Source organism: Parus major, chromosome 6, assembly GCF_001522545.3.
Source record: "Parus major isolate Abel chromosome 6, Parus_major1.1, whole genome shotgun sequence".
In the NCBI taxonomy this organism is placed as follows: domain Eukaryota; kingdom Metazoa; phylum Chordata; class Aves; order Passeriformes; family Paridae; genus Parus; species Parus major.
This window is the reverse complement of record NC_031775.1, coordinates 6164970-6173518: the sequence shown is the minus strand read 5'-3', so window position 1 is coordinate 6173518 and position 8549 is coordinate 6164970. Positions and strand designations below refer to the sequence as shown.

The 8549-nt window shown below is 40.0% G+C and overlaps 1 long non-coding RNA gene across 1 annotated transcript; it reads right to left on the bottom strand.

The window, feature by feature from the left end:
• Positions 1 to 2704: 2704 nt before the first annotated feature.
• On the bottom strand, positions 2705 to 5947 carry LOC107206530. The gene is made up of 3 exons (XR_004498192.1): positions 5864 to 5947; positions 2881 to 3004; positions 2705 to 2742 (listed from the first exon to the last, which is right to left on the bottom strand). It is a non-coding gene; the product is annotated as an uncharacterized LOC107206530 (long non-coding RNA).
• Positions 5948 to 8549: the final 2602 nt, after the last annotated feature.

Below are 8549 nucleotides of genomic sequence, written 5' to 3'. Positions count from 1 at the left end.
GTACACACTTCAGTGACATGTTTAAGTCCCTCATTCCCATGACATTTGGCAATAGTCAGCTTTCTGTGAGGCAGGCTTCTAAACAGTCAAAAATAAAGATCTTGCTTTCAGCATCTTAATTTAGAGTTTTCAGTATCAGAGCATTGCTTTGTGACACAAAAGATGAACTATTTATTTGCAGGGACATGTTGATAATCCTATGTATCTATTGGCTGCAGGGCCTACAGATGCTCCTATGAACATCTAATCTTGTTGTATAAAAATTATATGAATTTCACCACAAGTGCCTGCATTCCTCAGAACATTTCTTGTTTTTTTTAATAGAAACACACATACACATTCAGCATGGAAACAAGCTTGAATCCAGCTACACAAATGTTGTAAGAACAACAGAGGGAAATAAATGAAATGTTACAGCCCTTCCACATTGTCCATGCAGGTGAAGAGCTGATGAGAATGCTTTTGCTCTCAGAAGAGAACAAGAAGAGTTTCTAATAATCCAAAAATTATTAAAAAAAATGTTCCTGTGCTGCTCAACACTCTGAAAGCTTCTCACTGATAGGTGTTATAAAAGGCTTTTATTTATTTAACTTTTATTATTAAACTTTATTTAACTGTATTTATTTATTTAACTTTAGACATTCTCAGTTTAATACCTCCCATGTACAGGTACTGAAAAGAAGGCAGGTTCCTAACATGGATTCTCTGTATCACCCTCCAGAAGTCTCATTTTCCTTCAAGGTACCCAGGTTCTTAAGAAATATTCTAAGAACACTCTTTATTGTTTCATTTTCTGGCTCTTGGCTAGAATATGCATTGTTCTTTCGCAGTAGGTAATTTATTCAGAGCCATTTTCCAAGTCAGAGGAGCTACTCCCAGCCCCAGCTGAGCTTCTTGGTAAATTTGCCCTGTGCAGAACAGCAAACACAGAGAGGACAAAGCGGAGGAGGGTTCAGCTGCACCAGTAAAGCACACTCTGGGGCTACACAAACTCCCCTAGAACAAAAGGACATTTAAATTCGGGGGGAGGGAGTCTTTTATAAATCTGGAAACAGATGGTTCCTGTGTGTACTGTACTTTCATCTACATTTTTCCCAAGGCCACAGAGGAGCCGAGTCTGGTGCTGATTTGGAGAAGTCCAGACCATTTCTGCCACTTGTTAACAGGAGCTGAACAGGGAGCAAGCACAGCCATGCTGTTTCCACCTGCACGCTGGAATGCCCACAGGACACACCAAATGCAGATCCTTATGGACTGTCTGCAGAAATATCCAGGCTGTTCTCAGGAATCACTGGGAATCCCACTGCCATAGCTACAGACCTTCACACCTAATCTGCTTTGGGGCCACACAACACCACAGATCACAACCAAGGTCAGCAATGTTTGATGCTTTCCCATTTCCAACTTCAGTACATGAAGTAACCAAAGTTTCTATAGGACCTGCTCTTTCAGAGCAGACTTTATCAAGACACAAACAGAAATCAAAAATGTCCTGTTGCTGTTTAAGTCCTGGTTAAATCCTGCCAGAGCGTATCTGTACACTTCACTAAAAAGCCCCACTAAAGCAGAGTAGATTTGTGTCAAACAAGCATGTGACACTGTTTCTGTCTTCCCTTATGCATCCTCACCACAGACATACCAAGCACCTGCTTGAGAAGCTTGTGCTTTGCAGAACAGTTACAAAGAGCATCATTCACAAAAGCCTCTATAAATTACCAGGCCGGTATTTCAGTCATTCAGGGTTATTTGCTGCCAGGAATATACAAGTTAATGTGACCTTTTACAACATCTACCCTTAAGATGCCTCCAAGCTATGATGGGATTACAAAATTTGAAATCTGCTGAGGCAGATGGAACATTTCCTATTAGAATGATCTGAAAAATACAGGGTGTGCCCATTCCCTCAAAATTCTGATTCAGTGGGTTTTGGGGTTTTTTTCCTGTTCTGCTGATTTGCAGACCCTTAAGCATTTCCCTTTGGATCCCCCAATGTCAGCATAATAATAATATTCTTGCCTTTCTTAATTACCTTTCTCAGATCTCTTAGCAGCAGCTAATAGACCAACAGGGATCCATAGAGAATAATCTGAAAGTGATGAGTTAATAACTTCGTAAGGACAGGCCCTTAAGTGATTGCCCTTCAAAGAAGGATGCACTTTAATAACAGTGTATATATTATATAGACATTTCCTGTTCTTCTGTCTTGCATAACAGAAATAACAACTGCAACCTTTGCAATCCTTTGACATTACATTTGTTTAAACTGTCACAAAACCTGCCCAGAGCACACTGGGGCAGTCAGGGTCAGCAAAATGGTGAATCCCAGGCTCAGGAATTACACACAGCTACAGTATGCAAAACAGACTTGATGGTAATGCTTATTTTTATGTGGCTCCCTCCGTGAGCAGAGTTACAAAATGCTCCATGCAGAGCCAATCATTCACAGCTCAAGCAACCAGGGATGGTGCTGAGGGAAACCTCATTTCAAAAGGAAAGTAATATAGATTTTAGTACTGCAAGTTTTAATGGTAATGCACACTAGAGAGAAATAGCACTTAGAAAAATGCACTGATGATACTGTCTTTTCAATAGAGACATCAGAGCAATGATTTCTATGGTGCTTTTGATCCTGGACTCTGAAGGTGAAATTTTCTGTTCAGGAGCTGATGCATAAGTTTTTATGAGGCTCTCGTTAACCTTACCTTGAAACTTTCAGTGGCACACACACTTTTGCTAGACACTCTGTAGAGGTAAATTTGAGGAAAATGAAATCTATTAAAAAACTACAAACTTCAAGACCAACGATTTCACTCAGAAGTTTTTTATCTGAACTCTCCTTAGATGACTCACAACTGTTCTCAAGCCCCAAGGAACACTCACCTGGAATATCATGTGAAGGAAGCTGCAGACAAACAACTCAGGTTTGTAAAATCAAGCCAAGGCAATAAATTCGGTCAGCAGGCAAAATCCAGGGTAGCTTTCTCTACAGCACTGGGACACTAACCTGTGAGAAAGGAGAGGGGGAGAAAAGAGTTCAAGACCACTTCTTAAGGTTGTGCAGAGAAACAGATTCTCAGGTGTTAATCCTCAGCACCAGGTGCTAAATTCACAAGGTAACAGCCCGGTTGTAACTTTCCCACCTCAGCAAGCAGGGAAAACAGTATCAGTCCTTTTAGTCCTGCTTGTGAAAGATGAAATCTTTAAAAAACCTGGTCATTATTGACAAAACAAATAGACCACATAATGTTGGCTATAAGCTGCAGCTGAAATCTGTGTTTAAATTATACATAGAACAAATTCAGAAGCCATCCATGCTCCAAAGGGTGTTCAAGAAGGTATTTAACGATTTCTGTGAACAATTTGCCAAGTGAAAACATCCAAACCTGTTTCAAAAGTTCTTTGCCTCAGGCACCAGCTCTATCTCTACATTAAGTTTTCATACACAGAGCTAGAGAGCAGATGGCCACTGCAAGCAGTTTTCAACAGGGATGTTTCAGTCTCTCAGTCATAGGTTTATCTGAGCAGCCTGTGCCCTGTTAACAGAAACATCCTGAAGCCCAAAGATCAGGATTGCTTAACCAATCACATAAAAATATGAAGAAGAAATGCAGACACTACAGGAATTCATTATATGATGCTGTTAATTGACAAGTCATCTGTCAACCTGACACTGGGCTTCCAGTGGCTTCTCTGGCTACTCAGACACCTGAGAAATACCTGTTTTCAGACTCCTCCTGTGAAAACCTCAGCAACATTTGCTCTAGGATGCACATCATGTTAGCTAAAATTAACCTTTTTATCTTTCAATTTTTTCAATTGTCTAAATTCTGACTTCCCAAGCATCATTTCTCTTTGCAAGTTTAACTTGCTATGATGTAGATGGAAATAGTGCAGAATGTTTCCAGCTGCCTGGCTCTGAAGGAACAGAAAAGATGTAATCTTGGAGGTGGGAAAAGAGAGAAAAAAGAACTGCTTTGTTGTAACACACTATTCCTTGTTCAAAAGGCTGTGTGACACCTCCAAGTTTTGACAACACAGCTGCATTTATATCTGCTTGTGATGAGAGTTCCCATCAGCTCAAACCTGGCATTATGCCTGACTGGCAATTCATTACTTACTGTAATTTAGGAGCACTTTTTACATCATAGCAGCTCTTCTTTACTGTTCTCTCTCCCCTCTCCCCTGAGCATGCCAGGGAGCTGCTGTGCCTAACTGGAGATGCCATCACTGGGGCTGTGCTCCCCAGCTGTGCAAAGGAACAGCCTGCTTATTCCAAACAGGGGCTCAGAGAGATGCTCCAAATCACACTCCGAGGCTGCCTCTTTCCCCACCCACTACAGACACAGCCAAGATAAGTAAAATGAGTAATGAAGGGGAAAAACATAAAGCAGGGATCTGTTCAAGAATTAATGTGCTCATTTTAACTCAACAAGCTCAATCTTCCCTGTTTACAGCCTAAATTACCTCCTTGAACGCTGAAACAATAGAGTGAGAACACTTCCACTGCTTCTCTCATGGTAAGCAGACAGGTGCATGCTGCTTGTTGGAGGAAAAAAATGAGCCTCCTAATAGGATAATATAGTTTGGGTTATATTAGTTACAGAAAAATTGAGATGAGAAAGCTGCAAGGGCATAATCATCATGAAACATGGGGCTGATTACTGTGAAGTGCTGAGCTCCAGACAAAGTCATTGGGTGTTATATGTGCATTATAATATGATCACTGCTGCCTTTCCACAAATTATGGGCAAAAGGTAGGTTTTCATACAGCTACACATCCAAGTTTCCTTCACTAAGTGTTTTTATATATAAATTTGTACAATATGCAGCTCATAACAGTACCCATTTAAACCTCTGTCAGTGCACAGAACAGCACAATTATTTATAATCCATATATAGAATGCAGAAATTGTATAGCACTCAATGAACATGCACTGCTGCATATTCATACAGAGGAACAATATCACAGAGACATTACTTGAATGAAGATCAATCCTCTTGACCAATGTAATGGAAAGAAAATGAGGGCTAATGAGAAGATCAATCAAAGAAAATCCAAAGACTTCCAGATATTACTCCAAATAGAGATCAGAGGAAAAGTGCTTTCACATCACTGAGATTTTTCCAGTGTGTCTGAGGGACCTGGGCACTCTAGAGGTTCACAGGCCCTGTTCTGGATGTGGGCAGAGAAAGCATCACACAGCACCAGCTGCACCTACCAGTGGGCTGGGCAGCCTGTTATCCTACAGTGAAAATAAAGGTTCTGCAGTAAAGGAACAAGATAAAAACTTGGCAGTCAAGAGCATTCTTGAAAAAGCTTTGCACCTGTGCCAAGGGAACATCTCTGCTGGTATCATCCCAGAGAGCAGCTCAGAGCAAACAGGAGGAAGGGCAAAAGGCAGAGGCTCTAGCAGCAAGTCCATCAATGATACTTTAAGTGACTTGAACTGTGAGCCAAGAAATGAATAAATTATGACATCAAAGTCTGCACTCATATAAGTGACAGGGTGATAGTTTAATTTTTCTTTTTATGTTGGGGGAACTCATTACCTACAGAAATGTTTATGTGCTCTCCAGAAAAAAAAAAAAATCACTTTCTTCTCTTAAATTACTGTTACTGGCATTCCTATTGACAGGGAGAAATACAGAACCACACAAAACTGCACAAATCACAACATAACACTTCAATGTGTCCATCAGCTAATGCTAATCTATAATTGAACACCGTGTAGGTACTCAGGAAATCCATTAATCTATATAGATTGTTCCTTCAGGATGAGTGCTTCAGGTTACTTTACATAAGGAAAGGCATCCAAGGTCTAGGACACTGTTAAAAAACCCACAGATCTACATAAATACTTACTAGGCATTTCAGGAGAGACATCTGACAGCTAGAATGCTCGATAACTTCAAAAAGAATACACTCACTGAAAATGTCCACCACAGAAAATGCCTGCAAAGACATAAAAGGACTTAATTGACTTTGAAAATCAGTCTAAACTTGTCCAAAATTGTGATCCCAAGGTTTACCCCTAGCCATTTCTCTCCTTTACACAGACGGCTCCTCTGTTTGACTGAGAAACAAATTGGGCAAAGAACGCAAATACATTAATGCTTTAACAGATTTTAATGCTAATTGTCTTTATTACAAAATCAAAGGTGTAGTGTAATAAAATTGAGACAAACCCCATGAAAATCACAACTGAAATTAAAAAAAACAAAAGGGAAAACTTAAATCTCTCTTTTTAGAGAGGCATTACTCTAGAGGCATTACTTCCTCTAGTCAAAATGCTTTGGTGTGAAGAACTGCAACTCCCATCCACTTTTGAAACAAAACTCTAATCACATCCTGATAATAAGCAAAATATCAGAATGGGTTCAGTGCTGGGTTCAAATGACAAGCAGAGGGAAACAGAACACCACTGACACCATTCAAGACAGAGAGAAATGCTCTGCAACATAATAGAAGTCCTTATATTTATTGAAAAACACATTTCTTTGCAATAACATGCCATAAGCCAATTTTTCCCTTTCTCAAAGACTCCTATTTTCACAAGTAAGTTTCCTTCAGTGGCCCCAGTTGTTCATATGGATTTTCACACATACAGGTCTCTATTCTGTGAGAAGTTGGAGATGAAAACTTGGTTGAAATATTTTCACTCTCAGAAGAGACTGACTGATGAGAGCACAAGGATGGCAACATAGAGAAGGAAAAAAGTCTTGTTTCAGAGTCATGTCCATGTGTGACAGCAAACCAGCAGAGATTTTATTAATGGCAACTTGCAGGTTATTGCTGTGCATCTGAGCTGAGTGCTCCAGTGTGTGCACACACATGGTAACTGAGAAGAGCCTTCCCTGCTCCATCAGCCAGTGCTGGCTCAGAATTGAGAGTTGCTTGCTCTGATGGATGGTTCAGGCTCATTAAGATAAGCACATCTGATGATCCACTGCACCTGGAGATCATCTGAGCAACTATCCCAGGTAAAACATCTCCTTTCATTAAAAAGAACAGGAGCAATTGAGCTTCTGCTGCTTCTCTTGGATAAAGCTTTCAAGAAAGCTTAATGGAAGCAGTTTCCCACTGTAGGCAAAGAGATGACACCAAATCACCACCTGGCTCACAGATCTGCTGAGAACTTGGTGATGAGGACAGAGTTTATTTTCCTTATTAGCAGAAATAAGGCAAGTTGGAAGGGTGTATGCCATAACAAGAAATCATGTTTAGAATACTTTGAGGACAGGCTCCACTGTTACCTCAGAACTGGCATTCTGAGCTAAAGGAAACCCAAACTATTAGACAGCTCTGAAAACAAAAACTGCTGCACTTTACCCTAAAAAAATTAAAATACCACTCTGTCTGCAGGACAAAGCTGAAGTGTATCAGCAAATCTCTTATCTTCCTTACAACTCCTCTTCAGCTTTTCAAGATTTTAAAAATTATCTGCGTATTCCCCCAGCTTTAAAGGAGACATGACTTTTCATGAGACTTATTAATATTCTGATATGTCTAACTAGCAGATCTCTAGAATATACCTTTTATAATAGGAATGCTAGTGTGCACCTGCTCCTTGTTCTTCTTCTGCTCTGCAGTGTTTTTAGTGACAGGCTATATCTGAATTTCATTTCCTGCTTCCACTGGTCTCCTTGGTACTCAGAGAGCCAAAGTCACCACTGAATTCTTGGCAGAGGCCAAGCTTTAATTCACCAGTAATGCCATCCCTTAGAATTACAGATAAACTGTTTAAGTGCTGGATACGTTTATGCAAGTTGTATAGAAGAACTTGTCATTGATTTACCCTTTGCCAAACAGTTTAGCACTCTGAAACAAAACACAGATTTTCTGTGCTGTCACTACATTCATCAATACAGCACCTATGAGTGAGAGCAAATGCTACTTCTACAGGCATTGTTCCTTACCCTGAAAGGGAGAGGAATAGATTATTGTTATGGTATGAAGAACTTTTACTATTTACTTTGCTTTCATTTCTTGACTTCATGGAAGCATTCATTCACTGATTTTTTTTAAAGTCAAAGCCATTGATGACAGGGGATTGCCCTCTACTATATCATAAAGGGCTGCCTGCCACCCTCCAAAGGCACTGCTCCAAATTAAAACATGATTAGATTCTCTAGGGTGACCTTGTGAAAAGGCAGGTGTGTGTTTACTTTCTCTGCCTTCCAAATCAACCTTGCTCAATTTAGAAGTAAAGAAAAGATGTTTTACCTAATTGCCAGCCCTGAGACTCTGTGAAGTCTCAGTAACAGTAAAGACAAGGAAATAGTTAATGATTCTCAATAAAGAGCATAAATAGTTAATGATCCTGGTGGCTACCTGCAAGCAGACTCCAGGTCACTCATCCACAGCTGGGCTGAATCTGCAAGGCTGACAAATAAAAAAGCAATAAATGTTTATTTTTTTACCAAAATGTTAAGTCATAATTTACAACAGAGTAATCCTTCATAGCTGCTCTGCGAGAAAGTGCCTCATCTGCCCCTTAATTTCATACAGCAGTTAGCCAAAGGTTTTCTCTGCCTTTTTGCTGAAACAA